Source organism: Triturus cristatus, chromosome 3_2, assembly GCF_964204655.1.
Source record: "Triturus cristatus chromosome 3_2, aTriCri1.1, whole genome shotgun sequence".
In the NCBI taxonomy this organism is placed as follows: domain Eukaryota; kingdom Metazoa; phylum Chordata; class Amphibia; order Caudata; family Salamandridae; genus Triturus; species Triturus cristatus.
Genome location: NC_140584.1, coordinates 635367279 through 635381145, shown reverse-complemented (window position 1 = coordinate 635381145; position 13867 = coordinate 635367279). Strand labels below are relative to the sequence as shown.

Sequence of the window (13867 nt, the reverse complement as noted above, 5' to 3'; positions counted from 1 at the left end):
ATTGTATTGCATATATCGTAAGATAGGCTGCCTCAAAATTATCGATTGTTGAAGATAAAACAAGGGCTTTAAAATATACATTTTAGAAACTAGTAACAAAATTGTATCTAGTGCAAACATGTTTATCTCCATTAAAAAGAAGCACTCCAGAATTACACAGATTTTCTCTCAAGGGGATTATGGCCCAGAGTTACTTAAATATTTGATGCAAGGCAGCAACCAAAGGTTCTGTGCTGCCTTGGGTTAAAGGGAAACGAAAAGGCACCATATCAAAGACATGGCACATTTTTTCTCTCCCTCAGAGCTGGCACACTCTTAGCTGCCATGCGCCAATACACACATCTTTGCACCACAGTGCGGAATCTACAGCAGAGGATTTGAACCCGCGGGAGATCCTTTCATTATAAAAAACTATCCTTTAAAACTGTTCTCACTTTGTATGTGTGCTGTACAATGCAGCCCACATGTAAAGTCAAAGTTCCTTGCTTGCCTGCCTCAAGGAGGCATAAGGTTTTAGTGCAAATTGCTGACTACACATGTTAGTAGAGGAGGAAGGAAGCCTGCATGGATGCATTCAGACACAGAGCCCTGATCCTCTGGAGCCCTGGGGCCTCAGAGGGATTAAAAGGGAAGGGAGTCAGATCAAATGATAGCGTCAGAGAGATGGCACTATGTAGGGACTAATTTTTTGTTTACAAATAGACAGTCATAGCTTCAATGGAGAGATTCACCCCGTGAAGAGTGGGATGTGTAGGGGGTCCTGTTTTTTTGCAGGAGGGCCATTAATCCAGTAGATGCTGGCCACCGGGGTCAGGTGTGTAAATGACCACTGCACCAGACTTATGGTTATTTTGCTACAATAAAAGTGCCTGGCGGCCCATTTTCCCTGACGGCTTTAGAGCCCAGATCAACGTTGCTGCACACAGAGGGCAGAAATTCTGCTTTGAGCTTCATGCCTAGGAGCAAAGGCCCAGTGGAGTGAGCAGAGGAGACAGTCTGCTCAGCAGAGCTGTAGGTATCCTTGGTGCTGCTGATGCAGGGGCATCAGGGATCAGCATTATGGGGGGACAACTAAACCTAGCTATACCTGTTTTACTATCCTCCTTCTGTGTATTAGGGCCAAGTGCCCGTTTTTTGTGCCACTGTTGCTTTGGGACTTAGAGCAATGGACCAAGGGACGGAAAATTGACCCACAGGAAACACTTTAGTTTGAGTGTCAGAGAGATTGCAGGAAGAGCAATGGGAGTCCAAGTTTTTAACAAAGGGCAGAAGAGAAAGACCTCTTTGCAAGGCAGAAGCTATCATTAATGAAGTAGGTGCAGCAGCACTGAGAACAGTAGCGGTCGGTGCAGGTAAGCAGGATAGGGTGGGAGAGGGGGATGTTGACAGACGACAGAATAGAATTTATTTTTTATTTAATTTTCACTATTCCATCATCTGTCAACTTCCCCCCCTCCCGCAACAACCCACTGTGCTTACCTGCACAGGCCACCGCTAACTGAGACCATGTGTCGGAGGGGCCCTGTGCATCACAATTACGTTGAAAAAAAGGGGCATGGAGACCCATCTTTCTTGTTTGTATTTGCAGCAAAAAGAGTGGCAACATTTGGGAGCTACTTTTTTAGGAAAGGGACAGAGAGCCTTTTTAAAGATTGGAGTGATGGACAGGCATAATGGGAATAGGGTGACATAGGTGGAGTTGATAGCCTTCTACTTAGGGCCTCAGCTATCATCAGTGCAGCAGGTGTAGTACATTGTGATCCAAAAGTGCTAGGGGCTCCCCACAGCCCAATTATGAGAGTGGTGCTTTTTATTCTATCCATTTTTTTCATGTATTTGCTCTTTTATAAGTCGAACATTCAAAGTGAATCAGAGTTACAGAAAATGCTCCCCTGAAATGATTTTATAATCCCACAACATGCGCTCATCCCTGCTTCTCTTGCTCCTCCAATCCTTGCCATAACGTTTTGGAGGGGGCCAGACTTCAAAACATTTTTTTTTTATTGGGGGGTGGGGAGGCTCTGTGAAAAAATGTTTGAAGACCTACGCGCTAAATGATAAAAATCGAAGTTAGCCATGTCTTGATTCAAACTACTCATCCCTATGTTATGTACAGATCTCTGGTGAAAGTCCATTAACCTACTAGAATTATTGTGTTGGAAACTGATTATGATCGCCAGATTACAAAGCAATCTGTGCAGCAGGCGCATTAACTCTGACTACACTACTGGGATCTGTCTATGTAATCTGGAAATTATATGCAGATTTCATAGTTTGTTGAATTAAATCACAAGTTATCCTTAACCTTTGACCAACAGATGGAAATTATCTGTGCAGAACAAAGGGGCATATCAACAACAACCGGCGATAATTATCGCTGAGCGCACTTAGCGCTCGGATAATTATCGCCGGCTACCGCCGATTTTTATCTCTGAGATAGCGTGCTATTAGCAACGCTTATCTTATCGGCGATAAAAATCCTAGCGCTAACTGGCTAACGTGAGATTATCGCTGGAAACCCAGCGATAATCTCTCGTTAGCTAGTTGATAGGGACTCACAAACTTAGCCATGATATCCACCTTCCATAGGATATCCACCTTCCATAGGATATCATGGCTAAGTCAGTCCTGAAGCAGGCGTAAGGAAAGTAGCGATAACAGGTGTTATCGCTACTTTTCCTGACGCTATGCTTCATAGCGTTAGGCTTGCTGATAGGAGAAATGTCGCTTAGCGACATTTCTCCTGTCATGCCAGGTCAGGAACACCCACTTTGCATCTCATTAGAGATGCAAAGCTGGGCGTTAGGAATCCTGACGCTAAAGCAAGGTTTCACGCGTTAGCGTGACCTTGCTGATTAGGTGATCAAATTATCGCCGCTTTTCGGCCGCAAAATCGGCAATAATTTTTTATCGCCTGCTTGTTGATATGCCCCGATGAGAGTAGAAAGTGGTTATGATGGAATGGATTATGGGGCAAGTGGGAGATTTTCTGTTAGACAATTACTTCTGAAATGGTGACAGCAAATGGGTAAAGTCATGTCTGGTTAAGTACTTAAGCTATTTCTTTTGCGGTGGCTAATGTTTGGCAATATCTCGACACACTGGTAGGGCTGTGGATGTATGTATATGTATGTATATTCATTTATAAAGCGCACTGTAACCCTACGGCATCCTGGCGCGTGTGAGTGAGTCACATGCCTTGTGCTTGTTAGTCCAACCTTCTTGTAGATAACATAAGTGCTCCATAAGGATGCTAGAATCAATCTGAGTCCCTCGTTATTACCCAGGGTGCATTGATAACAATCTGTTTTGTATCCTCTGATCCACTACTGACAGGGAAGAATGACATATACAATGAGACAGAGCAGCCTTACCTGCTACGATCCGTCAACTCAGAACACGAACACAAGGGACATGACCTGTCAATAATGACTTGACTGTAATTTTTTTATGGGGGTAATAAATCATTTACATATAGTTTGTCTGTACCGTTCAATGACATAAGTGAGGAATACATGACGCCTGAAAGGCATCTGGAGTAAATATCAGAGGCTGATAAATATTTAAGCTTTTCCATACATCACTTTTCCTGATGCCCAGTGCCTTTGACTTAGTGATTGTGAGCGACTGGCATTTAGGGTTTGGGTGGGACTGTGGCTTAAAGAATGACACGCTTTAGCTGAACCCCACAAGACTCAGATGTAACAGTTTGGTAAAAGAGATGGGAGAAAACCTTCATCAATAGCAGAATTAGCATTGCTCAGTGATTACCTCTGCAAGAGGTTAGGTACCAGGAGAGGAAGAAATCAACAAGCACATGTGCAATATACAAAACCTGCCCACTACGATCATTTAAATATATATATGTCTGTGCTTTTTGGGCTCAGTGCTGGGCTACATGGAGATTATCTACAGGTGCACTGTGAATTTTATTTTTAATTATCATGACTCCTGTTTGTTATTCCTCTCCTCGGAGTTTTAGTCACTAGACTGTGTCTCCCAAATTCAAAGGCAAAGGGTATGTGTGGTGTTCTGTATTTAATTTGTCATGCAAAGTGTACTGGGATCCAGGCAATGGTGTAAGAGATCTCGAATGTGGGGTTCAGTCCTAGGTTGGGATGTTGATTTTTGTACTGAAGTCAGTTGGATCTGGTGTTAATGCGGATGGAGTCTCTGCTGCTGAACTACCAATAAACCTGCAGTAGACATCATACCGTCATCCACCTGTGAAAGACGTGTGACTTACCTCTACATTTTGGCAATGTCCGACTTTTCCACAGGATGGGCAGAGAGACCTCAACACTGTTTATTTAGGATTCGACAGAACAACTGCTTTTGTTACAAATCTTTTTTATTAAAGTTGAGGCCGGGTCTGGTGGCTCAGTGGACTAATGCATTCACTTCAGGGTCCTGTGTTCAATCTCATCGTCACAGGTTCAAATCCCATCTGGTCAACTCAGCCTTTCAGCCATCTGAGGTTGATAAAATAAGTACCATTGAGTTGGGTAACAATAAGACATCTGTTATTCAGCGCCAAGATACCCAAGGGTGAACGTGCACTTAACAAATACTTATGTTATGTTACAAGTTAACAACAATTAAACAGAGAGAACTCAGCCTCGCACAGTATTGGTGTCAAATATTCACAGCTGCTCAACTTCTGGTTCAGTTTGCGGTAAACATTTTGTCACATCTGATACACAGTAGCAATGCTCTATTTGACATTCAACATTTAGCTATGATCTTGAGCTTAGCGGCATGGAGTCAGAGACTGTGTGAAAAGTAGAGAGAAACACGGTAGAGAGAAAATCCCAGACGTGGGGGAGAGGGAAAGGGAGGGGCTGCCTTTGTAGGTATGCTAAGGACTGGGTAGTGGGCTTTCTGCACGAACCGTCTGGTGTGCCTCAAGGAGCACATCGGTATGCTGAGGTGGGGTGTTGTCTCGAAGAGTTGTAAAGCTCTGAGTTTTGGTGGAGTAAAACAGGTTTATTCCAAGCTAGAAAAATGTTTTAACAGTAGTTGCCACGTGTTTGTAAATCTATTTGTGTTAAAAGAACAACTGCTTTTAACAACACAAGTCACATATATAGAAGACTTTCTCACCTCTGTGGCATTCATAAATATCACAGCGATGCCCCTGCTGGGAAACAGAACTAGAACCTTTCATCCTGTTGTCTGTTTCCGTGCTGTTAGCGACACTGAATGATAGCCGTTGTTGGAGAAGAACAAGGCCATTCCTAGAGTCTTAGCAGCTCTGGAGGGAGCCATTGGTGGAGATGGGTCAGACCATTGCTGGAGTCTTGGTAACGTGATTTTGGCTGCAGCTCCCTTTTTGTTATCTTTTGCAAGCTAATTTTGTGCACAGGCACGGAGGGCTCGCGCTTAGCTTAGTGTCAGTTCCCTGCACAGGATAGTCTTGGAAAACAACAAGACTCATGCTCTCATGCTGATACGCACAGCTGTTGTGAATTAATTTCCATGGTGATCAACGCTCACATGCTGTTCTGTTGAATTCCCAAGGTGCATGAAAGTTATGACGCTGATGCACACATCTATTATGGTTCATCTTCTGTGGTGCATCAGGTACTAGTGCTGTTGTGCATGGCTTGAATCGCCCTGACATACACAGCTATTGCAATTGATGGAGTATCAGTTCTAAGCCTGGGTAGAACTCCGCAAAGTGCAAAAAAATCTCTGTCGCGCTACGTGGAGCTCTGCCAGAGATGGAGTATGTTACATAAATGCCATTCACTGTGATTTTCAGCACCAGTTGTTTGTCCGCACTGTGCATCATTGCGAACGCCACCATGCACAGCGCAAGCGGCAGCTGCTTCCTTTCTGCCGCTCGAGTAGATTTTTTACTCGTGCAGGAGTTTTCTCAATGCAAATGGATGATTTCTGAAGGCCAGCAGTCACAAGCATACGTGACCACGCACAATTAGAAATCGAACCACCAGCGGTGGGAAATCTCGCCGGGAGGTTCATTTTCCACGCTTGCGCTCGCCAACTTGACGTTGATGGTGGCGAACAAGAAAAAATCTCGCCAGGAGTTGGATTTTCCTCACTCGGGCTCACCAACTTGATGTTGACTATTGCGAGCGAGGAAAAAAACTCCACTATGCAGAGCGTAGCAGAGTTTTACAGAACTCCATAGGCTCTGCAAAACACGGAGTGCGGAAAGCTCTGCAAACTCCGTTCACTGCCCAGGCTTAATCAGTTCCCAGTCAAGAGTACATGCTGAGGGTCACAGCTTTTACGCCTATTTAAGTTCACAAAGTGTACTTTCCTTTCACGCTGATATGCACAGCTTTATCATAAAAATTAAGTGTGCAGTGGAGGTGAAGAAGTGTGTAAAGGTAAGATATTTGCGAGTGGGACTTATAAAAATTTACTTTCTGTTCTGCATTTGTGGTTGCAGTTTCATTTTGCTTGGACGCTTGCGATTTTATCATGCAGAATGTTACTGCGCCCTCCCTTCTTTCTTTCTTCCCCGGGTGAACTTCCACTCTCCTGGATGAAATGGAAGAAGGTTTTGGGGCATTATGCTTGAGTATGTGGCACATCTCTCAGTGCAAATTCTTTGCTCATGTATTGCTTGGGTTCGGAAGGTCAAGAAGTCTTTGAACATCTTCCTGAGCTTTCAGATGGTGATTCCTCTAGTTTAAATTAATATGAATTTTGCATCAAGAGATTGCTCCTCTGTTAACTCCCAAAGGTGAGCACTTTTCTTGAACTGTACCACTTTGGGAGGAGAATGTACAGGCAGGATGAGTCAGTACAGCCATATATCACTGTATTGCGTAAATTGGCTTCTACTTGCAGCTTTGGGGAGGCGTTCAATGAATGATTAAGGTATCAGTTCATGTAAGGCTGTACGCTTGACAGAGCCAGAGAGAGTTTGTGGCAAAAAGACAACCCTTCATTACAGGTGGTTCTTACGATAGCTAAAATGCATGAACATTCAAAAGCTGGTGTTGATGTGATACGTAATGACATTTCATTGAAAAGAAGGATGTGAACTGGTCAAGATAGTGTGTGAGAAATCTACAAAAACTAAGCCCAGTGTGGATACTGTACCAAAATCTTCAAATCTTAAAAGTTTTGAGGGCATTTGCTTAAGATGTTGTAATGGGTAATTTCAAAGACTGTCCTGGCTGGAAGGTTACGTGCAGCATTTGTGGGAAGAAGGACTATTTTTCCAGATGCTGCAAATCAAGCAAGGAGCAAAACATGGTCAGAGATGTTTATCTATATTAAGAAGTTGTTAAGGAGGTTAACATTCTCCAAATCAGAGATGACTAGTGAGGGTCCACTTCAGATGTTAATGATCAATGATGCGCCAGTGAACATGCTTTTTGACTGCAGAGCTAACAAAAAACCTTATTCCAAATATGTTTTATGAGCACAGCTGTTAAGTAAGGTAACATTGTTAAAACCTGATATAAAACCAAAAGGCTATGGTGGTTAGACCATTGATCTTTTGGATTATTTCTGAGGTATTATTGATTTTAAAGAAATAATTATTCCTGGGAAAATATATCTCAATGAAGGGGGACTCATTGATTAGCTGGTTTCACTAGTGTGATTTGTATGTATTTCCATTTCCCAACATAAATCCATCTTATATGCTCATAAGAGATGTCACCAGTCAGTTTGGTTGTTGGAGGGAGTGAACATTGGATCAAGAGTTACCTTCAGTGTTTTTAAAAAAATTGGGTTGTCTTAAGAACTATATGCGCCAGATACAACTTAAAGCTGATATCACGCCCAAGGTGGTAAAAGTTAGAAAGGTCCTATTGTTGGTGAGAGAAAGTATAAAAGTGGAACTAGACAAGCATTTGGAGACTTGTATCATTCATGAAGTTCAAGTCACCAAGTGGGTTTCTCCAGTTGTTATGGCTCAGAAGGCTAACAGGGAGGCCAGACTTTGTGTTGATGTAAGAGAGCTCAACAAGGCAGTGGTAGTTAACCACTATCCACTTCCTAATATAAGTGAGATGTTGGGTTCTGTTGAGGGCACAAAGCACTTCTCTTCCCTTGAATTTACCTCTGCCTATCAACAGCTCAAACTTCATTCTTTGTCTCGGTACCTACAACCTTTATCACGCCCTTTGGCATATTCAGATTATTTAGAATGCCTTTTAATCTCGTTTCTGCGGCCTCTGTATTTCAGAGGGCGATGGAGGGCATTCTGAGGGGTGTTCAAGGAGTGAAAGTGAAGATGATGTACTATTCTTTGGAGTGGATCTTGAGGAACTTGACAAGAGGGAGAGGGCAAACTTAAGGAAGTTGTTGATAGCGGGTCTCACTCTAAGGGCAGATAAAATGCAAGTTTGATGTTCAAGAAATGAATACTTGGGACATCTTGTTTCTGCATTTGGTATTAAACCCAAGGCCTCCCTGGTTGACACATATTTGCAACCTTTGTTCCTCTCAAAACAAGGAGGAACTGGTAACATTTCTGGGGATAACTTGCTGTATAAGAGCACTGTTCAGGAAGGGGAGACAATTTTTGTGGTCTCAAGATTGTGATGATGAGTTTGAGGTGAGGACCTAACTGAAGCTCCGAGCTTAGGAAGTTTTGATCCAACGAAATTGTCTAATGTGATGTCAGATGCCAGCTCGATAGGGTTAGGAGCGATGCTTTTGCAGAAGGTTGATGGCAGGGAGAAGATTTCAAGACCTTTGAGAGTGGCTGAGTGTAATTATTCAGTTGTAGAGAAGGAAACCTTGGGTATTTGTTTGGGGTGTTGCGTAGATTTAGGACGTTTCTGTGAGGTAAGAGGTTTGAGATTTTAACCGATCATAAACCCTTTAGGTAAGTGTTCACCAAGAAGGGTATTGATTTTGTGTCACATCGGATACGGATGTAGGTGGTGGCATTGCAAGAATCTGATTTTGCAATTTTCTATTTACCTGGCTCCAATAACATTTTAGCAGATTGTCTATTGAGACTTGGTAGTAGTGTGTGTGATGTGTCTGAGTGGTTTGCTGGTGAAGAATTTGAGGAAAAGGTTATTGTATGTTTTATCAGTGATAGTTTGATTTCTGACAGTGAATGGAGAGGGGGTTTAGTCAACTATCAGGTGTTACAAAGAGTCATGGCAAAGGTGATGGGTAGATTGTGATGATGACCTTAAAGGATATTGGCAGGTCAAAAACGTTTGGTGGATGTGTTGAAGAGTGCATTAATCTCTTAGCGGGAGCTGAAAGCCATTTTGTACTTGGCAGCCATTTTAGTTAGCTATGTGCTGGACATTTGCTGTTTGCCTCTCCCAGAGTCTTGCACATGCTCAGATGGGCCTAGCTAGTAGAATGCACCTGTTCCTAGTATAGAACTGTCAGGCTGTTCTAACTGATGTCAGCAACTTATTACTCCTCCTACTTGTTGACTGTGCAGTTTCTGTATGACCATCTATGCGCATAACTCTTCTCATGTGTACTTGTACCACCTTTTTTAAGCCCCTGTGTGGGTATATAATGCCCCTGTTCTCTGTACTCCTTAGAAATGTCTCCTACAGTGATTTGAGAATTCTGTATGACGCATTTTTCACTCTTTAGAGGTTAAAGAAAATATATAAAAAGATGTCTTTTATATTACAGCTTCTGTGCCAATCTCTTCTTTGTTGGTTTAAAAGGACCAGGTGTATCAGTGAAGCCCCAGATTAGGTTTTGATTTCTACAGATGGTCTCCTCATGCAAGGCAGTAAACTGGTTTTACCAGATAACCAGAGAGACAAGTTGATGAGGAATGCTCATGCCAGTCATATGGGTATTGCCAAGATTAATTAATGGATTAGAGAAGTTTATTGGTAGCCGGACTTTGACATGCACATAGAAAGAGTGTTTCTAGATTGTGCAGAATATGTTTGCAGTGACAAAACTTTAAAGTGCAGAACACAACCAATGGTTATAAGGGAACAGGCTTGTGGTCCATGGTCTGATATTGCAATTGACATCTTGGGTCCTGTGAGGTTAAAGTCTCAAGACGAGTATGTGGTTCTGTGTCTTGATATGTTTTCCTGCTGGCCAGAAATCTAGGTAGTTAATTCTGTTGAATCAGAAGTGGTGATTGAATTTTTGGAAGAGCTTTTTGAGCTTGAATGTTTTCCTTTGTCACTGTTGTCAGACAATAGTGTTCTGTTTACCTCTAGGGTGGTGGAAGACTTTTTGAGTACTTGAGGTTATAAGCATAAGAAAAAGGCTTTATATCACCCAGAGAGCAATGGTGTGGTGGGAGTTGGCCATGAGAAAGAAGGTATGCGAGTACAGGTTCACACCACATTCCTCAACTGCTGAGACTCCTTTCCACTTGTTCAGAGGCAGGGTTGCGAATGCTAAGGTGACTTCCTATGTGTGTGACTGCTAAAAGGAGTGTGGTGGATGATATTGTGGGTAGTGCAGGAGGATGGAGAGAGAGAGAGACAGAGAGAGGAAGGAAATAGAACATAGAAAAATGTGGTTTGATGGGAGAAAGGCTGTGAAAAGTACTGTTGTGAATGTAGGGCATTGGTTTAAGATCAAATCACCAGGGAAAGATGGGAGAAAATCCAAATTCAGTCAACCTTTTAGGATTTTTATGGTTTTTAAGAATGCTGTGAAGACCAGTGACCACAGAATTTGGAACGTAAATAGAGTTGCAAGGTGTCATACTAGTGGGGATCATGTTATGAACGGACATGTTGCGCAAGAGAAGGTCACTCGACCACTTGAAACAAGAAGAGTTCCACTGCGGTTACAAGATTGTCTTTCTCAAAGTGTTTGTTGCAGTTTTCTGCCTATTTAATTAGTTATTTTTTTATTTGGTTATTTCTTGGTATGTGCATTATTAGAAGGGAGATGATGTGGTGTTCTGTATTTAACTTTTCATGAAAAGTGTATTAGTATCTGGGCAATGATGTGAGAGATCTGGAATGTGGGGTTTGTTGCCAGGTTGAAATGTTGATTTAAGTACTGAAATCAGTTGTATCTGGTGTTAATGTGGATGGGGTCTCTGCTGCTGAACTATGCAATATACTTGCAGTAAGCATCATTCCTTGAGCCTCTGTAATCAATCGGTGATAGGTGTGTAACTCACCTCTACAGTATATCTTTAAAGATACTGCAGATTGCCTCTAGTACTGAGAATGAGCGAGGAAGCTATCTTCCTCAGCGTTGCTAAACAATCTTCAGTCAAGATGATCAGTTATTCTTGGCACAGAGACTACAAACTTCTGATGCTGTCGAAAACACGGGCAAATATATTCACCACACGTAACCAATTTAATAACCACTTGTCTTTTCCCTTTACGAAACAGAAATTTGGCCCATACCTATAACTGGTCCTCCGACAAACCTTTTGAGATTTGTCAGGGATTGACAACTGTTAAGACGGAAAATACCCCCTTCTGCGGACCTATAACAAAGGGACTATTCTTCAATCCAAACTATACACCACAAGGTCCAAATCTCATTAATCTAAATCATCAATAATGACAGACTCAGTTTTACTATTCACTTAGCTTTATCTATTTCTTTGAAAGCATATGAAATGGTCAAACAAAGGTACATCATCGAATCATAGTTCATCACATAGGAGGAAGCAAAGTAATTCACAATAACATCTCATTTTAACAAGAATGAGTGTGTGGATAGGTAGAGAGACAAAAGAGATCAATGCAGTTTCAAAGTATCATACGAACCTAAAGAAACTATAGCACAGCGTGCTAATAGTCTGAGGAGCTAACCCTACGGCCGGACTGGAAAGCTGGGGGCAACTTCACAAAGGCATGAGGAGCAAAGTTAAAGAGTCAGGATCAAACAGCATCAGTCATAAAAGGAGCTTTAGGAAACAGCAACACAACTCTCTCCTTACAGGAAACAGCTCACACGAAGATGCTCACCCTCACAGCCTCAGCTCAAGCCCCCCAAACATAGATTCTAACACTAATAGTTATACACTAAATGTTAAAGTCCATCCCTACTTAGTATCAAAGTCCAAGCAATTCACAATTTTCATTGGTTCAGGAGCATTGGGTGTTCAGTCGCACCACTTTCCATCACACCTCACTCTCAAAATATCTTTGTTTAGAGCCATGTGGTCATCATCCTCCTTCTGCAGAGGAAATCAGGATATTCTCCTACCCAGGCTCACGCACATTTTTTAAACAATTGCAACATTTTACTAGAGCAGTTATCCACAAAACTAAACAATTCTCCGGACAGAAGGAAGTTCCGCTGATGTTCCAACCACGTAGCCATTGCCAAGAAAAGAAACCAGCAATCATAACGAAGGACAAACATTTTTTTTTTTGCAGCCTATGTTTAAAAAGCAAATTGATCCTAACAGTGGTTTGAGGCCTTCTCTGTAAAGTGTGCAGTTTTCTCTGGGAGAAATAAACATTTTTGTTCTCATAAAAAGTTCCATTTCATTATTCATTTTAGTCTTCTATTACTCTAATATGAACGCAAACATTTTCAACGATTATTCGATGTAATTAATGTCGCTCATGTAAAACTCTTTTGTCAACTTGTTTCATTCACGTTGCACATGAAAACTCGAACCCTTTAACATTATTTCGCTGCTGTCTTTCGTGCAGAAATCATTTGTGGCCTACAGGAACTATTTGTCATATTCCTGCACATAGGAGGTTTAATCTGAGAAGGTTTATTTACGAAAATCCTGCTCCATCACCTCCATGATGTTACATTTTGGATACAATGAGTTAACTATGAATGAGATGCACACCTATGTAGAACTGTTCTTCAACTCATTTCCTCCAATTTAATCTTTCAAACATTTTGGGCGTGCAAAACTTTCTCCGCGCTTCGTCTCATTGCGCTGCAACAATAACTACATCACGAAGGGACCGATTTCGGTCCCAAAAAGCTGCACTGCCTCTTTTTGGCTTGAATCCAATGAATTAAATTGCTATTAATTCTTTAACTTTCTCATATGTTCCTTTTTCTTTTCTTTTTTATCCTCGTTTAATCTTCTGTTCAATTCATTTTATCCAATGCGTTGTACCATCCAAATTCCACAGAGTCTCATAGGCATGAGGTTGATTTCATGTCATGTTTTATTACGTTAGCCCAATGCATTTCAGGAGTAACACTCCCTTCGTCAGGGGCATCTAGAAATACAGATCAATAAATAAATTTAATCACATAATGCCGATAAATTAATTTCAATGTGATTTTTCGTAACAATTTTCAAAAAGCAAACTAACTGGTCCCTACATCACGGATTATTAGTAATCATTAATACATTCTAACATTCATCGCTCAATTTAAAGACCTACGGTATTCACTTTTACCAAATTCATCTTTTAGCTGGACTTGAGCACACCCTGTAATTGTATTCTAAAAAATGCCGATTTTTAACTAACAACAGTCATTATAAAGCTAATTTCATATCCTTACCATGACATATTAGGAGAACATCAAGTTAAAATGATTGTTTCTCGTTCGTCTGCCCCCGTGTAAAAACCGAGAATTCCATCTCTTCCGTTTGTCTAGCGTGCCGTAGCACGTCTATTCCATTCCAATACGAACTAGTAATGAACTTTGTAAACCATGGTATTTCAGTGTATTCCCGCCCACTATTATAACTTACAGGTGATGAATTGCATGCGTCAGTTACGTGAAACCTCCATTAAGAACAGCTGCAGGCTGTGTGTACTACGACATTTACTAGAGACTACTCAAAATCCCAGAATGCAATTCCTAATGCATTCATTCACCTGGACTGTTTTCCCAAACCGTAGTTTCCTTTTGCACGTTGAAAGTACAAAACCACTTGACATTTAAAGGACGTATTTCAGAATAGTATTAATCAAGTAAGATGATACATAAATGCTTTTGACCAGACTTATGCTAAAGTGCCTAC

General features: G+C 41.5%; 1 long non-coding RNA gene across 1 annotated transcript; it reads right to left on the bottom strand.

Moving 5' to 3' along the window:
- Positions 1 to 11486: 11486 nt before the first annotated feature.
- On the bottom strand, positions 11487 to 13548 carry LOC146857871 (uncharacterized). The gene is made up of 2 exons (XR_014979626.1): positions 13402 to 13548; positions 11487 to 13112 (listed from the first exon to the last, which is right to left on the bottom strand). It is a non-coding gene; the product is annotated as an uncharacterized LOC146857871 (long non-coding RNA).
- Positions 13549 to 13867: the final 319 nt, after the last annotated feature.